The sequence below is a fragment of the Thermobia domestica genome, chromosome 13 (genome assembly GCF_964235325.1).
Source record: "Thermobia domestica chromosome 13, izTheDome1.hap1.1, whole genome shotgun sequence".
In the NCBI taxonomy this organism is placed as follows: domain Eukaryota; kingdom Metazoa; phylum Arthropoda; class Insecta; order Zygentoma; family Lepismatidae; genus Thermobia; species Thermobia domestica.
Genome location: NC_137466.1, coordinates 63,392,689 through 63,418,634, shown reverse-complemented (window position 1 = coordinate 63,418,634; position 25,946 = coordinate 63,392,689). Strand labels below are relative to the sequence as shown.

Here is a 25,946-nt window from a genome sequence, read left to right as displayed (position 1 = left end):
TACTTTCTTATTTTCCATTTACTTTTACATATGTCAATTAAATGCGGGTTGGATGAAAGGTAATAGGTAGGTTCCAGGTAGTAAAGGCGAACTCAACGTAGTTTTTTTCCCCCCTGAAAATGCACTCTGTATGGTCAAAAGAATCGTCCACTTTCTTTGAAACAGCATTTTCTTAGGGAAAGAGGAACGACACCCATAAACTATATGTATGCACGAAAACCAGCTGCCAAAGAGCAGTTTGGTATTAGGCTTACTACTCGAACACTTCAAGAGCTCCATCGTGGCTAAGCGGTTAGCGTACGCGCCTTTGGCGTCGGAGACCAGGGTTCGATTCCCGGCGGGAGCTCATGTGGTTCGGATTTCACGTTAATCAGTACGTCCCGTCTCATATAGCCTCACTGCTGAAAGGGGCGTTAAATTCAAAATGATCTCAACTCAATTCGAACACTTCAAATGTAATTTCCAAGCGTTAAATTGCACGTTGGTTTTGTTAGTTCGCCACTTCTGTCTAAACGCCATTCCTTGTGCAACACTGTGAAAACACAAATCCATTTAAAATGCAATCTCCACTCCTGCAACTTGGAGTTTCAGTCTAACACGGAACCATATGCACCAAAGATGAGCGCTGTAGCAAGTGACAGGGGGCTAAGTTGACGAGAAAGCTTTTAAAAGTTCCGTATTTAAAAAGCTTCAATTAAACTGCAATAGGCTTTACAAAATGTACTGTATGTGTATCTGCATGGGTTTTATGCAAGTTTAATTAACAATGTAAGTTTCACCAAAACTTAAAGCCAAGTGAACTGTTATGTTTCGAACTCATACTCTTAAATCATAAGCATTGTTTTACTCAAGAACCAGAAAATCAATTTTAAAACTCAACTACAAATTTTCGGATGCCGAACTGAGAACGCTTTTGTACTGGAAGACCAACGAACTCACGTTCATTTGCATGAAGATTTGAAAATGCGGAGGATAATAATCCTAAAATATCCCACATTAATCCTCGTAAATAAAGTAAGTACGTCTTCGGAATGAAAAGAAATCCAATCCCATTACCTTAAAAAAAAGAGAAAACCGAAAGCAAGTCTACTACGTCAGTGTGTTCTCTTGAGCTGTCGTCTCGGGTGTTATGTCGTAGTGGAGAGAGGAAAGAGAGTCGATTAATACCTCAGCTCTCCCATTTGCTTTGTTTGCTTCTGGGTGTATGGTTTCCTTATGGATGTCGACCTGTGGTTCACTCTTCACTCAGCTAAGTGCACGCTGACCTCACTCGCTTATGCACTGATCGTCCGACACGAGGGGAGCAGGACGAACAGAGGAATCTTTGCGGATTACGAAAACATTCGATTTCTCCACTCGCCTGATCACACACACACACATTCGGTTAAATCCGACTTTCCTACTTTTCAAAGGAAAACAATTTACTTTTTACCATTAAGGTACTTTTGCAGTCTAGCTACAATTTCTAACATTGCTGAGGAAAAAGACAACCTGGAGTTTCCTACTTCTCTCCCTCTCTCTCTTAATTTGTTAATTTTTAACATCCCACAATTATGCTCCGAGCCGATGATGATGATAATCAACGAAATGGTGGGATGATGAAAGTGAGAGAATCACCCACACGATGTTTGTCCACCACAAAGCTAACTTTACGAAAGTCAAATAATTTTAAGTATATAGACTTTATTCTAGAAATTTTTCAAACCTGGGAAGTCAGTGAACAGTTTTGGTTTGGAGTTGAATCTTTAAGCACCAAAATTATTTGAGACACGGGCCTACAGCTTAACGTAGGATTCAAACCACATGAGCTCCTACTGGTAATCAAACCTGGATCTTCTGTGCTTAACCTGCGTATGTTAATCATATAGTCACTAGAGCGCTCTCTGTTTTCGATACAACTCTGATCTTAGAACTAACTAGGGAAGTACTTGAACCTGAACCCACAAAGTGGGGGTGATGCATATATTTCCTGAAAGCTTGGGTCAAGGTAAGATCAAAACCGGTTAGCAAAATTGGGGAGGTCTCATGCATTTCCTTGGGGGAAAACACTTTACTCAATTTTATTAACATCTTTAAGCGTGTCTATACAACCCCGAAAAGTCTGAAACGGTAAGACAGATATGAAAACAGAAAAACGTGTTTCATCATTTCAAAAGTACAACGTATCGAAGTAAAATAAATTGTCCCAGGGTCTCCCGCAGGGTCCCAGACGTAATACAATTCAAAATTTTTAAATGGAAAAGGGGGTCAACTTGCATATCGTATGAAAGTTGGTTGGTGTTAAATGAAATCAAGTCTCGACTCTCTACGATAAGCCTGTACAAAATAGCGGTGGGTCAAAATATCAACACAATCTTCATTGCAAAGTTTATGGCCACTCGTATGGATTTGAAACAGTGGAATAGGTTTAAAAACAAAAACACGGATATCTCATTATTTCAAAAGTATAATGATTCAAAGTATTAAAAAAAAGTTGCAGGGTCCCTCGCAAGGTCCCAGACGAGGTCTAATTCAAAATGTTGAAATGGGAAAGGGGTTCAAGTTGAGTATCGTATGAAAGCTGATGTTAAGTGAAAGATGAAACAAGTTTCGACTCTTGATGATACGCCTGTGCAAAATGGCGGTGGGTCAAAATGTCAACACAAGCGTCATTGAAAAGTCAATGCCCACTCCTATTAATCTGAAACGGTGAGACAGGTGTAACCCAACCCAACCTAACTTTCATATGATATTCAAGTTGACCCCCTTTTCCACTTAAAATTTTGAGTTGTACCCCGTCTGACACCCTGCGGAGGATCCTGGGACAATTTATTTTACTTTGATACGTTGTACTTTTGAAATGATGAAACAACGTTTTTCTGCTTTCATATCTGTCTCACCGTTTCAAATTTTTCGGGAGACACGCTTAAAGATGTTAATAAAAATGAGTAAAGTGTTGCCCCCAAGGAAATGCTTGAGACCTCCCCAATTTTGGTAACCGGTTTTGATCTTACCTTGACCCAAGCTTTCAGGAAATAAATACATCACCCCCACTTTGTGAGTTCAGGTTTAAGTACATCCTGGGTAAGTAAACGTTAATGTTATTTATGTTTGGCATTTACTTTTAGGAAATTAAGTTACTTTTCGGGCACGAAAGCGGTTTTAACTGCTGACTCGTAATCAAAGTTAAATTGTTCCTAATATACCACTATTTCTTTTAAAAAATAACTAGATTCAAAACACAACTTGCCATTTAAGATTTTATTGAAAACAGACAGCACAAGAAGTTATATTACACACTAGCTTTCAAATTGTTACTCACTGAACTTACTTCAAATCCAATCAAAGCAAAGCATCTGATTAAATCAATCGTAAATAAAATACGAACTAAATTTTAAGCTTTGAAATCGGATCAACCAGTATGATATTGTTCGATCTTTACAATCAATTCGTAGTGTACTCTGTTTAAGTGTGTCGATTTAAAAGTTTAACACGTTAAGTGCCATGTTAGTCCGATCAGATGAAGTTGCTGTCTTTGAGAAGTTCTTGGGGAAGGTTTCTTAACTACATACCAAATTATTATTCTACATGTTTATTTAATAAATTTTCTCCTAAAAACATTACATTGCATTTTATTCAAAATGCCGAAAATAAAGGAGAATTAATCAGTCAGGTCGGTACGTAATTTTCAGGAAAAACAGTAGTGAGTGCAGATCCTTCTAGACCCCCTAAAAAATCTTCAAGTTCTCAGTAGCTTACATGTGTGTAACGTCAATCAAATGAACAAAATAACAATTTTATTTGAAGATGTCATTATTTTAATTATTATTATTATTTAAGATGTTTAAAATACGAGAATAGAGAATATCATCATCATTATCAGAGCAACGAAAAACAATAAGAAGTAAATTAAAATTAATGAAAGAAGAGTAATAGTGAAGAGACAATTACAAAAAGTGGAAAAGAAGATCTAAGGACATTACTTCAGAAGAAACTGTCTATTAGGGATGTCATATAAAGTAAACGGGAAAGTGGAAAAATTAAGACTGATGGACGATTCTAGAGAGCGACCCTCGCATGAAAACGATGACATAAGAGGAGAGAATCTTCCAGTGATGGCAGAATACTTATGATGATGATTCAAAAAAATAAAATAATCTTTCTTTCTTTTCAGTTTACAAATCACCAATTTCTGCGACTTCTCCAAGAATCATCTCCTCAAAGATATACAACCAAAAAGATACAAATGTAAAATGGGTTGTATAAGATTTAGGCACTTTATTTAATGTAAACTATTTCTCCAGCGCACCAGCACACAACACACATTTTTAAGCAAAGTACCTAGAAAGTGTTATACCCCAAACTATAATGATTTTGTTATTTTTATTTATTTATTTATTTATTTATTTATTTTTTTTGTAAATTAAAATTTGTTCAGTGATTCCGAAGACAATTACAAACATCGCCACATATTTGCATAAGTACGTAAATATCAACAACAACCGAATCCAAAGTTTTCATTTTTAAATTGAAATAGTTTAGCTGCTTTTACACGAATAAACAAATCTGCAGAACAAAGATATACTAGGCATAAGACTATTCACATGATCCAGATTCGGTTGAAACTCAGTATACGAATAACTAAAAAAAGAAAGAGAGAAAGAAAGAACTGCCAAGTTATATCCTCGTTTGCCAGAACCATAGAAATGAACGTCTCCATGCGAAAATAGTACTTAGGTTGTTTTCTAGCCACTGTAAACTCTTAAAAAAAATGCATCTCCTAATACCAACGACAAGTTCAGACCTAGAAGAAAGTCGGGAATTGACTTAAGAAAATATCATAAAATATTTGTACGGGTGTTTATCCTGTCTTTTTATTTTCTAGATAATGCAAAAGTAGACTTAGGTTTATTTACTTTGGTCTGTTATACTTCAATTTATACAGACTCATATATTTTTATAACTGCTGGAAGCGTTGAAATTTAAAAAAAACAAAAAAAAAGCATCATATCCTATGCGTTATACATTCCAACACTACAATGTTGTATATTGGGGTTACATATGTCTCAGGCGTTTGTTCCATGGCCAAATAATAGTGAAAAAGGAAGGATAACCATTTCTCGAGTCTTACGATAAATATTTTTTGAGTGTTTTGCCCAATGAACACCATATATAACTGACATTATAATTAATTGCATATGTAATGTATTTGCTTATTACATACTGCATGCAAGAAGAAAGAAAACACTGGTCATACATGAATTAAACTCCAACCGGAAGTAGGCTCAAATCTTGCAAACGGTGCGAGATATTGAGAAAAAATAATCGAAAAAAATCTCCTTTATGATATCCCTTGCCGATTTTTTAAAAATCAAGACATCTTTCACTTGTGTCTGTAAAGGGACATGTACTTATGTTGTGAGGAATGAGAAGGAGATTTATGCTCATATGCGAATGATGCGCTGTGTAGAGAGCGCAGGTTCAGCTAGTATAATTAAATGTGCTTCACCGGATTTAGAAGTTAGTAAAGAATGTAGAATTTTGGCAGGAGAAAAAAAGAGTTACATGTAGATGGTTTGTACATGACATAGCTATTGCTAAGGACGTTGGCAGATTCAACATGAAGTACGAAAGCTGTGTAAAATAAAAGTAAAAACGAAAAACTGATTGTTGGATCAGATCTGTATAAAGTGTAAAAGTACAATGAGAGACAGCAGAGCAAATAATCAGCTTTCGGATTACTAGTAAAAATATGAAGTGCGATCGTGATACAAAATCAATCATCGGAATGACGAAAAAAGTATTCAGGAAGAATATTTTGTGGGTCTTTGAACAAAGTTATTAAAAAGAATTTCACATGTTTCGTGTGGAGTGTTACATACTACGGGGTAGAATTGTGGACACTACGCAAAGCAATGAAAAGAACCAGGAGACTTTGAAATGTGGGTGTGAAGAAGAAGGAATTTTACTGAGTCCAACGAAAAAAAATCAGGAAGGCTACAAACAGTAAGAGAAAATAATGTTGGAGGCAGGTAAATAAAAAAAAAAAAAGAGGAAAGAGGTACAGATACGTGGTTTGTCTGAAGGAGAATAGTTTTCTGGGAATATAACATGGTGAAAGGAAAAATGCACAGTAAAACGACTACGTACAATCATAGTTTAAAAATAAAACAGACAGCTCCTATCAAGACGAAACTAAATGAAGATCATGATGTATAAGGCAAACCTTCAGAATTTGCAACTTGCCTGCCACTGCTAACGAAATATTTATGATGCTGAAATGATTATGTATACATGTTATTCCTAATCCTAATCTATGCTCCACTCCAGATCCTTCATTTCGAGCTTACTATATATATACTATATGAAGAAAGAATTGCCCACGATACTTCAGTTCTGCTAGCTTTGTAGCTTCTCTTAAATAAAAGAAGTTAAAACCTTCCTTTCAGTAATACACTCAAGCGTACATGGAACTAACTGGTCACCATTTTTTTAAATACTGATGTAATTTAATACTTATTTTATTAGTATCAATTGATACTTGAATGAAACAAGAAAACACATATAAATAAGATACAATATGAATCTTAATCGAGTCTCATTAATTTAACCAAATTTATAAATGCCCGATTTCTAATTTTTAGTCCCCTAGAAGACTGATAACTGTTAGTTTTCCTTCCTCAAGTTAAAAAGAGAACCATATTTGCTTATGACAATATACAGAATTAATAATTACTGAACTGAAGTATAAACTCTCATAATTTAGAGCAAAAGATGCCGTGAAATTAGTTCAAATGAAACGTTTAGATGTGTGTCCCATCCCAAATGAACAGTCTTGTAAAAAAAACTTGGCCAATCACCTTGCTTTAGAAGCCCATATTCTGTACCCAGGAAATTATAGTTCTTTGACTCTAGTTCCAGAAGACTTTGAAATGTGCGTGTGAAAAAGAACTGGGGAAATTTGCTGAGTAGAATGCAATGATCGCAATTTGCCAAAGAAAACCTACTTCATTTGTTTGATTTAATTCCAACTGTGTGTAAGGGTACCGGGCGTTTCAAAGAGAGGAGGGTGGCCAAGTCTTTTTTTTTTTTAACAAGACTGTACCAAATGGCGCATTTGGTTCAATTTCAGTTAGTGTATCGTCTTTCTTATTTACAGCCTGGCTACTCATTTTTTCCCGCATTTTAATGAATAATTTTTGAATGCTAGAAAAGCCGCACAATAATCTTAGACGGAAAAAAATAAAATAAAATAAAGTATGCATATTCGTCCGCCAAACTGCTATCTCATGAAGTGTGTATTTTATGTCTAGTACATTAATTAATAGCTTCATTAGTTTTCACCTTATTGACAGCACAGATTAATGCTGCTAAAATTAGAATATTCGTAAAATTCATTATTCGAAATAGCTGTTCGAATATTGAAAACTAAATTCAGATATTCGAATAACAGAAGAAAAAGCATTCGAATAATGAATAATTTTAACAGCACCAGCACAGATTAACTACTTGGTAACTCTCCGCCATCTTATGAAACGTATGGAGTAATATTTCACTATTTAAAGAAGTAGTGATCTGATAATCAAGACCAAAGTGCTTCTAAACAGTGTTATTACTTTTGACAAACTTTTAGATTTTGTGAACTATGCTCATTTTACAGAAATAATTATTTCTTTTTTTAATGATATAAATGTTTTTTAAAGTATGCTGCAGTTGTGCCTTCTGTGATGCAACTGAAGGAAACAAGGGGTGAATCGTATTCCGATTTACTGCAGTTGTTTCTTAGATCTATAGACCGGAGTTCGACACTTCTTGATCCTTGTAGATATTAAACTGCCCAAAATGGTGAGACAGCATGGTAAGTTCAACATTCTCCCCTTACTCAGAAATTAAACTGTCAATAACGCAGCAGAGCACAAAACACGTACGTAGCGCATCATATGAAATTTCACACACTGATAAGTCCTTCGATTCAACTGCACTTCCCTCTTTGATGTCTGCGCGCATGCTAACGTGTCACTTAAATGTCAAATGTTTTGTGTACAGGGAAGAATATTACTCACCATTCACCTATCCATGGTTTCACGATAATAATGAGAAAAAATAGACGATCACATTATATATGCTCTATATTAGCAAGTTAGAGAAGAATATAGGTAGGTAGCGTTATAGAGCGAGGTTCAAAGTATTTATGTTGTACAGACTTGATCTGAAGTCTCTGGTTACTTTACCATAGACAGAAAATCTTACACGGAAATTATCAGTACCTTCATGATTAGAGCGCTCGTTTTTGCTGTGCGGGAGGGGGGGGGGGACTTCAAGACCTGATGGGAGTACAGCGCATTAGATAGCAAGTTGTCCCTTTTCAGCACTGATGCAAAAATAAGGATAGACCTACTGCGGAATCATTACTGGCGAGATCTGGACCAATACTCGTCTTTGTATACAAGGCAAGCATTTCCACCAGGGGATCGAATCCAAAACCACGCTCACACCTAGCAATCATGCTAGCCACTTGTATTCTATTTAAAGTTCCGTTAACTCGTAACTTCTCTATTACATATAGGGACACAAGCACAATTAAAATTCAAAGGATACAGTGATTTTTTTTTTTTTTTTGCGAGATTACATTTCAATGTCGCATACGTAAGCGGTTTTCCCCTTTTCGATATTCGTGAATCAGCACGATATAAATTTTGCCAGTCAGAAACACAATAAAACAACGTATAGAGAAGGATTCTATTCCTTGTAGACACTTAGCATCATATTTTCAAACAAACTTATAGAATCGAACTGCTGCTCAGTTTAAGAAAATTGAATGTTATAGAATTTAGCTAGTTTTTGTAATTTACTGGGTTCCTGGGTTATGCTTGTTTTCGTTCATTGGTGAACAACCTCTCCAGATGACAATACAATCGTTAAATACATAGCAACTTATGAAATACACAGAAAACCATTACAATAGCTTTTGAAAAAATACAAGGTGTTCGATTTTCATTTATTAGTAAACTATCCTCATTTGAGGGACGAAGAGGAAAGTAATTGGTCTGAATCCCTTGAAGAGTGACAGCTATGTCACTGCATAAACCAAGACAGATAGGAGCAAAACTCTTTTGTAGTAAATATAGGTACACTCATGTAACAGAATGGTTAGCGTGGATAGTTCCCTACTCAAATCCCGATGAGGTTACAGAATTTACCGTAATTCTGCACAGTGAAGCAATTGACATGCTATTTGAATGAAGAGATTGCAAACACTGTTCTAGAAAGCCAGAATTTATGATGGGAACCGGTGTATCCATCAATTTCATAAACTAACAACTATTCATATGGTTATAACTCTTCCTAAGCTGAAAAATCACACCGTTTAGCTATTGTAGCTATTAGAATCGAAGACGCCTGAGTTAATTAAAGTATCATTATTGTGTTCCCTCTTCATTACAAGACTTTATACCTATGGTTGCTCCAGAAGAAGATGGAATAAAACACATTGGAGGAAAATAAGTTCACTATATCTAAGTTCCTATTGAAAAATGAAAACTCGCTTTTTCCCCTCCACTTTTCTAAGTACCGGTAACTATAATTCCTTATTCATCTTAATCACTTTAATATGCGATATTCCTCACAGCTAATATTATTTTTGCTTCTTCAGGTAATACAGTGAAACCTAAATATACCCAAACCTATAAGACAGTCCTCAGCACAAACATTGTGTTGTTTTATAAGTATTTAAATAATATGCTTTCATGTGCACTATGGGGAAAGCTGAGCACAACGGAAATGACAAGAAAAACTACGTGATTCTATTAGCGATTCACTTCAATGTATTTTGATATATAATGTGTAAATAAATTGTTAAAGTTTGTATAATGGGCAGTTACTCTTAATTATGTTTCCGCGAACAGAAGCTATTTACCTGAGCAATTATTTCCTTGTTTAAAAAAAAAAAATCCCGACGTACTGAATACTCCACATATTTCAAGAAAGAGTAATGATCGAATACATAAAACAACCAATTAGCGACTAAAATGTTTATCATCATCTTAACACTCTAATGCTACATATACTTGGCTGCTCCATGTCCTTGACATAGACTATTTAAATATTGATTTTCAACTTAGTTATACGTTGTCCAACCCAATTATAAAAATCTTAAATATAGAAGAAAAAAGGGGGACAGGCGTATATGCATGAAGAGTACGATTTAGTATCAATTCGATACAGAATGCCTATAATGTTTCGGCAATGAAGTTCATTTCGTTTAACATGGAGTAACATATCACGTGAAATTGTCAATATTTCGACAAACAAACATTATTTGATACTAGCATACATATTTTGCTTCGCCAGAGAAACAGTTCAATCAAATTTTATAAAATTACGGATAAACTATTGGATCTCTACTAATAAGTTTAAAACTGAAGACACCTAATGCCCAACTCAATGAGTTAGGCAACCACCTATGGTAATGTGTGATTCACAAGTTTATCTTCAACAGTAATTGAATATCCACTTATATGGTCCCCGAACTGTTATGGTATGGTGCCACACAAAGTACCTATCAATTCAGGAAGATGACTATATAACAGTGTAAATCAAAATTGCTGCTAACTATATCATCAGCTTACCCAGTAAGCTGGCCACAATGATAATCTCTTAGTCACCACAGAGTCCGAATAGAAATACGAAAACAAAAGACCACAGCAGCCGCGGGAACTCCTGTTGGCCATGTCTCACGGAAGGTAAAGACGGTGACAGCAGGGAATAGTTCCACAGAAGAATGTGTGTTACTAGAATGCGTGTGTTCGCAGAGGTAGACCTGCGCTTTGCACAAACCCATTCATCCCATCCTCCCCCGCATACTACTACCACTACTAATAGCAAAATACAGGAGGAGAGAAAAATACACTGGACAGGTTCCTAAATCAAGAATGGACTTCTTTTACCTTCCACTAAAATTTCAAAATTTGGCTCCCGTATCGCGACAGGTAGTTGGTTACATTTCGTGGCGAACAAACATGAAAGCCAAGTAGGTCTATTAGGGGATGGATGCAACTACGGTATGTTCACTAGATTCTTCATTCAACCTGGAAATGAAGTGATTAACGATACTAGAGAATGGGCGGATCAATAGCACAGGAGATAAAAGAAATAGTGCGCTAATTCAATTACGGTTCAAGTCAATACGAAAGCAAAACATTTCATAGATGCAGAAGACCAAATAATCAGTACTTCAAAAAAAGATTCCTTTCTACAAGTAATAATGAATAATAATAATAATAATAATAATAATAATAATAATAATAATAATAATAATAATCTGTAAATATTTCTTCTTGTTTTTCTAACATTTTGTTCTCGTTTAATCGCAAATTATTTCATATTCTTTCTCAAATGTCATTAAAAAGTCACACGTGCTGTAAGATTTGAAACATAGTTAAGATTCTCGAAGAGTTTCTCATTACCATAAAACTAAATTACTTACCACTTATGTTCTTCGCTAAACAAAATGCAATTCAAAAAGTATCGATTTATTATTAATAAACGGTGCCTAAGTAAAATTCTCCGAGAATCAGTGATAAAATAATCTTCAGCAAACCAAGCTTTCTCTAATGCTTACTGTATTCCTAAAATCTTTCTATCTTCATTGTCTGTGAAATCTATTTCTCTATCTAGCTTCCTTCTCATCTTCTTAGAATAGAATATCAATTAATTCTACGAATTTCTGTTTATTCTTGGTTGTTCTAGAAGTTATACAATCAGTATTGAGCACTGGATGAAATAATAATAATAATAAACCTATTTTCTCATTTCATTCTACGGAACTGTTATGAAAATGCAAAAAATTAAAGATGTAAAAAGAATTCTTAAGCATATTTCAGTATCCAGAAACATTGAAGACTGCAAAACGAAGTAATACATTTCTTAATTACGCAGATTTATTCAGTATAGTTTATTAAAGTGTATTTTCCAACCTATAATGTAAAATAAAAACATTTAATTTATAAATATGAAAGATAATCTAAGTACGAATAGACACGAATGGAAATTACCTACTTAATAGAAACCACGATCATTTTGTAAAAATATTTTTATAGGAGTTGAAAATCAAATATTGCTCTTTAAAACTTAATAAACTACTGACATATAGAAGTTATAGGAAAACAACATGGAATTATATAAAGATTAACAACTATACTACGTAACGTGTTAACTCATTGATAGTTACATAGAAACCAAGTATGTGACAACGAAGTCTAAATATATCAGTATTTAAAAAGAAGGTAAAGTAACAAATTTTGAGAAAATTAATGTCAAAAGGTGATACTATACTAATAAAAATATAGAGAATCAACAAATCTCACCTTTGATAAAGTTAAAAAGTAAATGATATAAGGAAGACACTTAAAGTGTTCTTATTGGGACAAGGACTAGTGATAACTAATGTCTTCCTTCAACAAAATAGAAAAAGGAAGTGCAAAAAAATCAGCCCACACAAATAAATAGAGGGTGGGGGGAATAACTTTGGGAACGTGAAAGATATAAGATACTTAAGTATGGACTTACTGACTGGATGGTGAGTAAACCCAGGGACCATGGCTTGCAGGGTCTTCTCCGATGGTCTCTTGGTTCTTGGTCCAGATATGCTGGAGTTCGAGAGTCAGAAGATGAGAGAAATGGACACAGAGGGCGTCTTACCCCCTACTGTCGAACTCCGGCGCCCTTGTACAATGACCAATCAAAATCATCCACCACCACGCCCCGCGTCGGCGCCGACACAGTGGCGCCACTCACGACGCCAATTCGTTGTCTGACTGTGCGGCGCCAAAGAGACGTCGTTTTCTTTGCAAGTTCGAATCAGTGTTTCCACATTTGCTAGTTTTAGCCTTATCTGAACCATTTTGATATGGATCTCACATAGTAGACAATATTTTAAGATGCTAAATAAAATGTCAAACAATATTCCATGATATTTTGTTTTCTTTTTTCTTAACATCAGATCATTTTCCGCTCTCTCATAAACTATATTTCATTCTACAAATGCTCTGAGTACAACACAGTAGTTACTCTTTCCTATGAAAATGCATCTTAGCTATTGTTACATCAGAAATTGCAAATCTTTGTAACTTCCAACAAACCATATCAAAAAAGACCATGGGAATTACTCCCTACAAATACGAAACAAAAAGTGCTGACAGTTCAAAATATGCCGAATGATTCTCATACTACAAAGCGTTATTTTTTTGCTCGATAAAGCTTTAAAACAACCGCGAATTGGCACATATAAACAGTTTCAGTTGTTCTCTCCCTTTTTATATTATTACTTAATCTTATAGTAATAGTCATCGTACATTTGTAACAGATAAATGTAGTCTCTTCTAAATTCCAATACGTAAATCCCTTGCCTTGACCAGAAGATATATGCTAACCAAATCATAGTTATTCTAATCATACTTAAATAATATTCCGAAATGACCATATGTCATCTTTCCACAAACTATGTGTTGACACAAATAAGAAAGGCGTCAAATACTTAATTCCCAATTTCGAAATTATTTGGAAGAATTTTCATTCACGGAATTTCGGAATATTCCTATTAAAATATAATTTTCTAACAATTTCTACAGGAGGTTATAAAACAGTCCACACAAATACAGTGTCAGCAGCTCAATAACAATAAGAAAATACCTGCTGCTTAACTCAAGTATTGACTACTTTCTCTCCTCAAATAATGTTAACAAAATGTAAATAGGAGTCACACATACACATAACACATTTGGAAAGTAGTTAAAAACAGGAAGTAGGAGTCATATGTTACTCACAACCAGGGTTTGAAAAAACCCGGGTATTTTTGAAAAAACCCAACCCACCTGGACCCATGTGGGTTTTTTCGGGTATTTTCGGGTTTTATTGGGTTTTTTCGGGTTTAATTGGGTTTTTTCGAAATATTTCAATCTCTTTGGGGTAAAAATGTTAAAATATGATTCACATTTCATGAGTGTCATTGTCACAACTTGCAACAACTTTCTATTCACTGCTGTTTTGAAAAAAATGCCGCCATTTTGAAATTTTATATTGGATCGCTGAAAAAATCTATACAGCAAATTTAGAATGTCTTGTGCATCTACCCTCAAAATATCAACTTAAAAAGTCCGAAAATTGCACCTTGCAGCATGGATACCCGCTATTTTGAAAAATGGACGCCATTTTGAAATTTTATGCCGCCAAAATATATACAGCTAATTTAGTCTCTCGTGCTTCTACTTTGAAAATTTCAAATTGAAAGACCTAAAATTGCGCTTTGTAGCGTGGATATCAGCAGCGGCGCAAATTTGTCTTCAACACTGGGGGGAAGGGTAAGACGGTATATATATATATATATATATATATATATATATATATATATATATATATATATATATATATATAGCCCTATATATGCGATGTACAAAATATTAATGAAGGCGAAAAACAATGCTGAGGAGGATTACCCATATCGGTCCCGGTGTCCTCCACAGGGGACATAAAATATGACGACATTATTATTGCTTTATAACTTTAAAATCCGACCGGCAACATTAAAAACTGTTCACAAGGAATGATCCAAATATGATCATTCCCTGTAAACAGTTTTCAATGTTGCCAGTCTGATTTTAAAGTTGTAAAGCAATAATATCGTCGTATTTTATGTCCCCTGTGTGGGACTCCGGGACAACATGGGTAGGGGAGCAGAGTTGTCTTCAACATTGGGAGGCGGTCAGATTTGAGGCTTATTCTGGGAGGTATCAATTTCATCTCACTTTCCTTTGTGACAGTTGGGCACAAATCATCACATTTCTTCCTAAAAGACACATTTCCAATCGGATTATTAAGGGGCACAGTTCCAAGATTGTAGGAGATATGTCCCCATCATCCCCCCGGGATTTTCGCCAGTGGATATCAGGTTTTTTTTTTAAAAAAAAAAAGCGCGCCATTTTGTAATTTTACGTTGGTATGCTGCCAAAATCTAAACAGAAAATTTAGTGTGTCTCTGGATTGTATCCTGAAAATTTAAAAGACCGAAAGTTGAACACTGTGTGGTAAAGGCAGACAAATTAACAAATGTAGATCAAGTCATCCTAGGAGCCTCAGTGACGTTCGCCAAATATGAATACCAAATAGCTATATTAATTTAAAACAAAGACATAATTCATCAAAATGTCTTAAATATTTTTCAACGTAAAATAAATGGTCTTTCGATGCTTTGTGCATTCAATTACGGGAATTACCCGAGCACTTGTTGCAAGACCGTTCTTTTCCGAAAATTAATTTTAAACAATTAACAAAGATAGGCCTGTAATTCATATTTTATAAAGTAAATGTTTCAAAATGTCTAAAATGAAATGAAATATCCTCCAGTAAAATAAATAGATTTATTGTTGAAGTATTCACTTTCGATGCTTTGTGGGTTCAATTGCGGGAATTTCCCGAACACTTCTTTCACGACGGGTTTTCCCTGAAAATGCAACTTGCTTTACTGTACATCGAAACTTCCATTAATACTTAAGTTTCAATGCAGCACTTGAAATAGTAAGCGTTACGTAGTCTTTGGAGCTCCGAGCATTAAGCTTCTTAATTTTGACAGGGATTTTTACGTTATTGCTAGTGTTGCTTCTACAGAATGCTTATTTGAAGGCTAGCAAAAAATGACTTAACTTAACTGTTGTTGGAAAACCACATTTTACTGAATACTGTTGTTACCATCAAAGGAAAAAATAATACTAATAGTTTTACTAAGGTATTTACAAATTTACTGTTAGTACCGGCACATATAACCTTAAACCCGTCAACGTATGAGGGATAACGTCCCTCGGCGGCGCCGAGTCAGGGAACACACTATTCACGGAAAGTATTTTCTAAAATATACAATCGCTTACTTTACTTCAAATAGGCTATAAGCATAATCCGCACATTAATTTGCTCTACAATTATCTCAAGCTAAGGTGAGGTTTTTTATGTATTTATTTATTCAGTGCATTTAGAGCTTTATAAAGGTCTTATGTTGAATATTGTTGTCTATCTTAACATGAAAGTATATAATTCGCCCAAAGAAAGTTTAAAATCTGATAAAAATAACTTTCAATGTGATCACCTTAGTTGTACCAATAATACACTAACAAAAAAGTCAAAAACCCAGGTGGGTTTTAAGATGGGTTTTTCAGGTGGGTCCAACCCGAAAAAACCCGGTGGGTTTTTTCGGGCTGGGCCCACTTGGGCAAACCCTGCTCACAACACACCTTAAATAGTAGCTTAAGAATGAAATCTTAGAACATAATTTTATATTGTTGTTTTAGTTAGCAAGTTCTAAAGAATATTCAAAAATGTATACTGGAATTTCCTGACGACAATACCGTGTATATTTTTTTAGAAAAATATTGGAAAAACCTACATATAAATCTGCAGAAATATTTAGTGTAACTTTGGGAACCTGAAAGTTAAGAACGGTAAGATGACATGTTTGACGAAAGGACTAATATTCATATAAACTAGTATATTTGGATTATTGGACAGAATTACAGTAGGACGTCGATAATCCGAACGTCAAAACTCTGAAACTTCAAAAATCCGAACGCGGTCCCTAGAAGCTTTTTTACATTTTATATTAGCGCTAGCGATAAACAAACAATAGGATTGTCCGTCGTTGTTGTGTGAAGACAGTGTTTTTATAAAAGCTCATCCATATGTAATTGTTTGTCACACATATTTTTATTTTTATTTTCCCTTAGGCCTATATAAGTTAAGTTTCAAGTGTAAGTTACAAGAACAGTGTAATTTAGTGTACGAGCAGGTTCTTCAGAAACATTAAATGTAAGTATCTTTACGTACGGTATTGTAATTACTGTATGTACTGTATAATCACTGTATTGATAAAAGAGCGTACCGTACAGTATACTTAAGCCTAAATGGCACTTTCTTGGTCATTTTCGAAAGTCTGAACAATTTGAAAATCCGAACTACCTGTGGTCCCAATTGGTTCGGATTTTCGATTTCCTACTGTATTTACATTTGTGTCTGCTGATATTAATTATTATAAACAGTTTTTTTTTTCTTTTTAAAAAATAAAAAAAGAACATGAGAAGGATCAGCATTATATTTGTACAAACATACCTTGTATCGAATGCAGAATATAAACGAAGCATACTTTAAAACGAACCTAAATGAGATTAAGCCCAACGAAATTTCTTTATATTAATAACTTATACTGAATATCATTTTTACTTTTCTGATGTAACACGAAAAAATTATTGACTATATTCTGATTTGAATCACTGCTTTATATTATTATCTTTATCATTTTATTTATATTCACCATCTTCACAATCCTTCCCAAGTCTAAACCACAACAGGCATTAATTTAATTTCTTTTGTATCTTACAATTTCAGTAGAACAGTTTACATTCCATATCTAATTCAGTAAGTCCAAATCAAACTATATTTTCATATTTTAATTCTTAAACTCAAGCAACAAAATATTTTAAGGATTAACGGTACATCTACTATAATACACGTATCTAGATGATATTGTATAGTTGGCGGAATAATATCTAATATATACTGGTGCATGGGATACATTTTCCGAAGATAAAATTTATCAGTGAACAGTCAGTCTTGCAATTGGTAGAAGCGCGAAGTTACGCTGTACAAAAGCTGTCTGCACTATTCACAGGAATCTTTCAACTGCTAATTGATGTAGCCACATCCAAATGTACATTATCTTACCGGAAAAAAAAAAAAAACGAATACATACAGCTATTACACTTTTCAATAAAAGATATGTATGTTGAACACAGTCTCATTTCGAGCACTACTTAACGATGTTCTGCACATACAGCATTTGTTTTGTTTGTTTTCTAACCCACTGATTATTTATAATGGTAAATTTCTCTCTTTTTTCTTTCTTTCTTTCTTTTTTTTCTTTTTTCTTTTTTTGTAATGAACTGGAATTTTAAGTATGTGAGTTTACTGTTTTCTTCTTTCAGTCTACTTACATATCTTCTACTTTTCCAAAATGAATTTGCATTATGTGTAAATTTACTATTAACTAACTAACTCTATGGCCTATGGGACCCGGAGGTTCAATGCCGCGTTCCCAAATGCTCTCCATTGCCTCCTATCCTCAGTCAGCTGGATCCAGTTTCTACTTTTTATTAATATTTCTGCGAGATTCATCTTCAATATTATCCTCCCATTTGCGCCTAGGTCTTTCTAATGGACGTTTTCAGATTGGATTTCCAATTAATACTTTGAAAGCGTTCCTATTTTGTTCCATTCTGGCCATATGACCTGCCCACCTGAGCTTCCTAAATTTGACGACTCTAACAATGTTCGGTAAACCGTATACATTATGCAATTCCTCATTATGAAGTTAACGCCATTTTCCATTCCTGTTCCTTTCGGGTTCGAATATTCGTCTCAGGATTTTATTTCAGTCTGTGTTCTTCCTTCAAGTAAGCAACCAAGTTTCACAACCATACAGCACAACAAGCATGATTATCGTTGTAAATGATAAATCTACTATTACTTAAATTAAATTTGATATATTGTCACAAACGCTCATCAATATCATTGTTAAACTTGCTAGTTATTGCTGTAATTCTTCTCGCATACGTCTCGTTCTATGCGATAGCACATAGCGTAACCGCAATATACAAGTTTAATTTTCTCGAAATAAAGGACATTTAAATAGATCTGAAGAAGGAATCAATAAAATCAAACAATTACAACTTCATTTCAGAGAAAGCAGAAAAATAATTCTTCGTATCAATAAATACGCTCAAAAGCAAAAATGGTATAGGCATTCAACACGGTTAAATAATGTAAGAATAATTACAATAGAATCTAAGATATCTCAGGTAGTTACTCCCTTGTCCTTAAACAAGAGACGAGTCTTGAATTGAAGGAGCAATCGAAGTAAGTTTCTTCGATGCTTCGATAAACGTCCTTACCATAAATTAACGTACTTTATTTAAAAGAAATAAGAATTTGTTTCAGTGTGATAAGTGTTTTTCGGCTAAATTGTCCCATGGGACATCATCGATGAGTCACAAGAAATAACACCGTGAACATTCTCACGACGTCAGAAAGCCACATAGAATCATGGAAGAGGGGGAGTAAGACACTATCCTTTCTTCTTCGTCGTTCCTATTGAATCTTCCTTATCCAAAGCCCATCCATCGAGCAGTTAACCACTCCTAGTTTCCTCTGGATTGTTCTTCCCCCTCCCGCCCGGCAGATAGACAGACATTCCAATAACATAGCCAAGATACTCCTGCTGACAAGATTTGCTCCATCTCAGTTTCCCCATCCTCTATCTTTCATCCACTGCGTCACATAGGAGGGTACAAGACAGTATCAGTTGCTCAAACATTGTTGGCTTGATAGAATTGCCTTTTGTACCACCAACAATGTATCAATATTTTCCTTTCATTGTCACAATTACTCACTCCAGTTTCCGAATTATATTTCTCTGTCAATTCTTGTTAGTTTTATCTTCTTTTTATCACTACTGAATTGAAATGTTCTGTAAGTCTATTTTCCTATTCACTAGGGGAAGCATATTCCATAAGAAACACTCTTCAAAACGCAAATATAACGAAGAAATATTTGGAATATAAGCACATTCGTTTTTATTTCTTTTCATTTTTTATTAAATCTCTTTTCATTATCTCATTCCTTTTATTATTGCTTTCTTTTAAAAACTTAAGTCACAACATACATGTATATCTTCAGAAGGCAAAGACTAACTTCAAATTGTTTTAAATGCTTTTGTATACCTTTAATTAATCATATGCTTATACGTTTTAAGTCTCATATTGTGTGCACTATGTGTAGTCTTGTTCAATTTCACAAGCGCTTATCTGTAAATGCATCAGACAACGGCGTACATTATTTCCCTTTTTTCAGTCTTTAATTCAAGCTTACAGAACGGGAAAGACCATTGATTTGAATACAAAACTTCTTCAATAAATGTTCGTTTGCTTGCAGTTTGATGCCCATTCTTAGTAGCACCGTGTGAAGCACGAAGCTACAGCTTAATGTGACATTTGAACCACATGAGTTCCTATGAAGAATTAATATGGGTTTTCTGCACTAAAGACGAGGACGATAATAACCATTTATCTGTAAGAGCCATTTTACGAGTATAAATGAAGATGACCTGGTGTGGTAATCAAATGTTCTTAGCTACATAATAAATAAGAGGTTACTTCCTTTATATTCAGTACAATGTATTTCTATCACACGCACTAGTAATAACTATTGTGTTGGATCATACGAAGATTTAAATTTGAGATTGTGTGTGTGTGTGTAAAGTAAGACTTCAATGGCTTAAATAAACAACGAGGCCCATTCTTTGATGCAATGGTCAATTCAACGTAAGAGAAAACTCGTATAGACAACTCAATGTAAGAGCAAAATCGTATAGTCTATATTGAAATTGCACATTTCTATGTACTCTGATAAGATTACCCCATCTATGTATGCAACCCTCTTTAGATTTTGGATGTACAGGTGGCATACCCTCCAGAGCCCATGCACCAAACAGGAAACGTGAGCGCAAGGCAAACGCCCATTTTGCACTTGGGATCACGCTCACTATCCTTAACGGGTCTTGCGCTCACTAAACTCAATGAGACTCGCGTTAACTCGGACTATAGTTATGGCTTGTTACCCAATAATAGCGCTCGTGCTCAAACGGGCTTGCAAATTTGGACATCGTTTGGTGCAAGAACAAATAAACGTCATGACTTGTACCAATTGCTGGCCACTAGAGCTAGGAATTTTAGGAGCACAATTTTGGTTAGAAATTTGCAAATTTTTGGTTTAGAAAGTGCACAAATGTGAAAAAAGTGCAAACTTCAAATGTAAATATTCATATAAACGATACCAGAATTATATATATATATATAAGCCTGCCCAAAACAGGTCGCAGAACAGAATGCTATTAAAGTCAGAAACTCTTACAACAGATAACATTTAACATTTCAACGTTTTTTTTTTTCCCCTTTCTTTTTCAGTTCGGCTGCATCTTCGGTCACTAAATAAGGCTCGTGGCTATATGGTTAGCGTACTGCCTTCAACGCTGGAGACCCGGAATCGATCTTCGGTGGTAGTTCATATGTTTCGGATCCCACGATAAATTTTAGGTCCATTAATTCAGTTGTAAGTTAGGGAAATCAGCAACAGAGATTTACGAGATAATCAATGTTGTTTACCGCGAGGACAACTTATAACCCCACAAGTGAAAGTCCGTCACCAAGCCGTGGAAATATTTAAAATCTCAAATCTATGATAAATATCCATGGAGATAAAATTATACGGGACACCTCATGAGGTTGAGTTTGAAAGCAATTGAGGTTGCGGATGTATAGATTTAGGTGTTCATGTACAGTCTAAGAGTACGGCGCTGAGTTTCCCTCAAGTTCTTACCTATTACATACAAAGCAGTCTATTTCATGTTAGACTAGATTGAGATTATTGCTTAATCCACGTTTAATGAGTATCTTTATTGATGAGGTTAAGAAACAAGTGTTTTGCAAGATTTAGATCTCCAGAAGGAAGTTTTCTTATCTTCCTATAACAGACTTTCATAAGAAAAAATAAAAAGCATAGATGGCCAATCTTCGACGGTCATTCCGCAATTACTATGGACGTTGGGAGGATGATAGTCAGTTCAGAGTTGGAAGATGATGAAGAGTGGAAGGCGAGAGCCAGTTATAAGTTGAAAGATGAGAACATAGGAGGTTAATGAATTGTTTAAAGAGGGTGAAAGAGAAGGGCAAGATTGAAACTGGAGAGTGGAAGAAGGAGACCAGGTCAAAGTTAGAGATAATTTAGGACGGCGTAGGACAAGTGTAAAACTTAAAGCCCGATAACAGTGAAGAACATTACACCAAAATGTAGCCCAGGGAAACAATTTTCAAGGGCATGTTTTTTTTTAGTTTAACGTCCCACGATTAGGCTAAAGGAGACGACGATCAATAAAAGCGAATGATTGTGAGTTGAGTTGATTTTGAGTTTAACGTCCTGTTCAGCAGCGAGGCTATATGAGACGTGGACCTACTGATTAACGTGGAATCCGAACATTAGTTCCCGCCGGGAATCGAACCCGGGCCTCCCTCGACTGATTGTGAAATTAAATTTTTGTTCTGCCCCTCCGGGAATGGAATCCGGGTCAACGGAGAGGGCTTTCAAGGACATGATTTAACACAGTATGTGTAATAACGAAAAAGAAAATCCTTTTCTTTTGAATCTTTAACAAGAAACGAAACGCGAGAAAACTCTTTTACCTTCGTGCTTAATCACTTTTGGAAAGCAATTTATTTTCCAGATTTATATTACCATATACTTCCGAATCTAAGGCGAGGTTTCTTGTCGCAATTTCTTGCCCAAAATATCGGGCTGTTTTGCTTTCGTGACGTATGATATAGGAATATGGGTGATCTTCTGTGGGAAGAAAATCAATGTCACATGATACTGGCAGTTATACTGAAGATTCAGTGAACCCTTCCAATGAAGAAGACTATGGGAGATTTGTACATATCTAGTATTTGCTGCAGATGCTTTTGTAATCTTTTGTTTAAAAACTTGGGGTAATCTTGGATTCAGAAATATATGGTAACAGAACTAATTGCATTTATGGATATTTTAATATAATATAATAATTGTCGTCCCTATGTTCTTCCTTTCCTCGTCAAATTTCCAAAAATTCTTTTTATAGTGGACCTTGTATCACAAATCCTATGCATTCTTCAATGATCCGACTGTTGGTTAGTCAGTCTGTAACTCACTCACTTAGAGCTTAGCTCACGAATCTCTGTCGCGATTCTAATTCTTCGTTGGCATCAATCGCAGCAGAGATTCGTAAGCTAAGCTTTACTCTCTTTTTTTATATATATAGACTATAAGATTGAATTTCTCTAGGTTTTCTTTCTTTACTTTCTCCCTTTCATATATAAATAATCATCTTCCTTTTTTTAAAAAAAATATTAAGAAGTCACATCAACTTCTCAGGAATTAGCACTCGCATGAAGATAAAAAGTTACTTTCCGTTGCGACTTACAGATACTGAAGCGATTTTATTATTATTATTATTATTATTATTATTATTATTATTATTATTATTATTATTAGTTATTCCCCAAGCTTCTGCAAATTGCGTGACGACAGCGACATTTATTGGCGTTAAATTTCAATAACTTCAGGCTTTAGGAGAGACATTTGAATAGACATGAACATATTCTCGGAAAGCTTAACTGATTGAAGAAAAAAGAACGCTTCTTGTCATCTATTATCGTCTCTGCTCTTATAGAGATCAACGTTAAAACCGGAAGTGCTTCATTTCTCCCACTTCGATTTGAATCGAGAGTTAACTGAGAAAATGGTATCTGCCTTAGAATGCTAAATCGATTTAATCTGCATCAATATTGCAACCGGAAGTTGCAGCAAAAGTTGAAAATTTCTATCACTTCCGGTTTTAGTAGAGTGTTAAAAATATAGATGGAAATGTATTCTTGGAACGCTTAATCGATTGCAGGAAACTGCTTCTAAACTATATATATATTACGGTTTCTGATGTATAGTGATGAATGTTAAAACTGAAAATGGTTGATTTCTATTATTTCCAGTAAATGGATCACTTCCATCAACGAACTCTCGATTCTTAGCTTTCGACCCTCTACACATTCTGACCAAACCCAACCTAATGGCCATCCATCAGGTAGTTCTTATGATTGATTGTTTGTATGCCGGACAAGAGATGGCCAATTCCGGACTTTTTACTTTACGGAATTCGGAAAATTCAGAAAATGCCGGATTTCGGAAAAAATCCGGAAAGTGATATTTCCGATTCCGGAAAATAATTAACCAAACTCCTTACAAATTTGAATTCACTTGACAGGTATACAAACTTTTGATTTCAGTGTACTTATTAAAATAAGCTCGAATTTATTTCCATTCCGTAAGCTCCTCGCAGAATTGCTTCTAAATGACATTTCCACACTTTCAAGACCTAGCCGAATTACTTTCTCGCACCGTGAAAGCGATCTTTCACATTTTAGAAATTATTACGAAAAATCAGAATCCTCGTTTACTCTTGTCCTCACTTTTTACATTTCAAAATAATGCGGAGTTCAAATAATACTATAAATTCTCTTAAGCAATTATTTAATACTTAAAAAAATAATATTTAATGAAATAGTTCGTATTGTCTGTCTATATGTACCCCGTTGTCAAAAGAATATATCTGTAAATCAATTAGCATGTCATAGGCTATGGTGAAAAACTGAGTAAGAATGATCATCCAAAAACACTAACTTGCTTATTAAGATATGTTTTGTACTTAAGAAAATTACAAAGAAATTTTCTTCTTCTTGTTTCATTAGATTTCTTTCTTTCTTTCTTTTTTTTTTAAGTGGAACTGTTAAGAATTTAATGAAATTAATTTTTCCAAACTTGTTCCTAAATATTTTTTTTTCCGAAGTCATAACTGAAAAAGATTCACCCAAAGTCATTTGTAGAAAATGCCATTTTTCAGGTTCATCTATGTAACATTAATAGTTTTGGTTTGTGTATATATAAGTAAGGTACTACACACAGTAGCAATCTGGCCACCAAAACATTTTTACTATAATATTTTTTAAAAACTAACTAGGGTACAGAAGAAGATGTAGGAGTGAGTCTGCTTAAAGATTGAAATTAACTTACTGATGGAAATTCTACAAATATAAATTCAATATGTACTTAACTGTAAAAGAATGATCAGTGAATTGAGGCTTCATTTGTTACCGTGGTATGATTTCACTATCAGCTTACTTCTTTAATCAACAGCATAACTTTATTATGTACTGATGCGAATACTTTCCTCAAATAACTTATTACATAAGTAATGTCTTTATTACGAGTTCCATCGAACAAGGAAATAAATAAACAAAAATAACAGGAACGTGCTATATATATATTAGAAAGGGAGTTATTTATAGTTTGGCGTTTTCATAGGGTTTTCTACACACAAACAGTAAAGCCTACAGAAGCCAACTAGAAAGGGAAATGAGAGAAAACGTATTTTCTGAAAGCAAACTCTCTCTCTCTCTCTCTCTCTCACTCACTCACTCACTCACACACACACACACACACAATATATATATATATATATATATATATATATATATATATATATATATATATATATATATATATATATATATATATACCCCTACACACACAAGAACTCATCGAGTACGGTAATGTACCATGACCCACGCTGATTACGTTCCGAAAAGCATTAATCTCCAACTCAGAAACCTCCACCATGACACAAACTTCCTCATGGTCTCTCAACGCTCTTCAGCCAAGTGCAGGGTGGCACTGGACTCCTGTATCACCATACATAGAAAAGTTCATCCACGCCTTAAAGGGAATGGGAGCATGTGCAACATCCTTGCTAACAAGCAATGCAAATACAAGAATATCTTGACACGAGGAAGGAACTTTTCTATAAGAAGCAAACCATTTCCTTTTGTTTGTTAAGTGAATGTTAAGTTTCTTTCAGGGCGTAAATTCCTACGTATGTTCTAATAGAGTCAAGAATTCAGCTCGCGATAAATTCCGACTGAATCACAAATTCAAGTGCACGGTCTCGCGAAACCGCAACCTTAGTGTTCTTACTAAAAGTTATCTACGAAGATGGAAATTAAATATCTTAGAACATGAGTGAAACTCATCTAAAAGCGAAAGTCAGAATTCCAATCATAAAATGAACAACGTAAGTATTTTTAAGAATAATGCAGAGTTGAAACAGTTCAGATGGCAGAAGAATACAATACTGTACCAATGCTTGTAAAGATTTCGAAAGGCTCTTTTTTTTTTTTTTTTCTTAGAATTAATGAAGAAGAACTGCAAAAACTCTGAAAATGATCAACTACATCAAA

The 25,946-nt window shown here is 34.6% G+C and overlaps 1 protein-coding gene across 5 annotated transcripts in view; it reads right to left on the bottom strand.

The window, feature by feature from the left end:
• The window catches only part of rhea (Talin_middle and talin-RS domain-containing protein rhea), a 270,830-nt gene that overhangs the window by 164,477 nt on the left and 80,407 nt on the right, over positions 1-25,946 (bottom strand). Inside the window, exon 1 of one of the 5 annotated variants that reach the window (XM_081735807.1) lies at positions 12,547-12,687. The exons of the other annotated variants lie outside the window; for them this stretch is intronic. The gene's annotated coding sequence lies outside the window, so the exon portion shown is untranslated. Of the gene's footprint in view, positions 1-12,546; positions 12,688-25,946 lie in introns of those variants that run through there. 5 annotated transcript variants of the gene reach the window in all.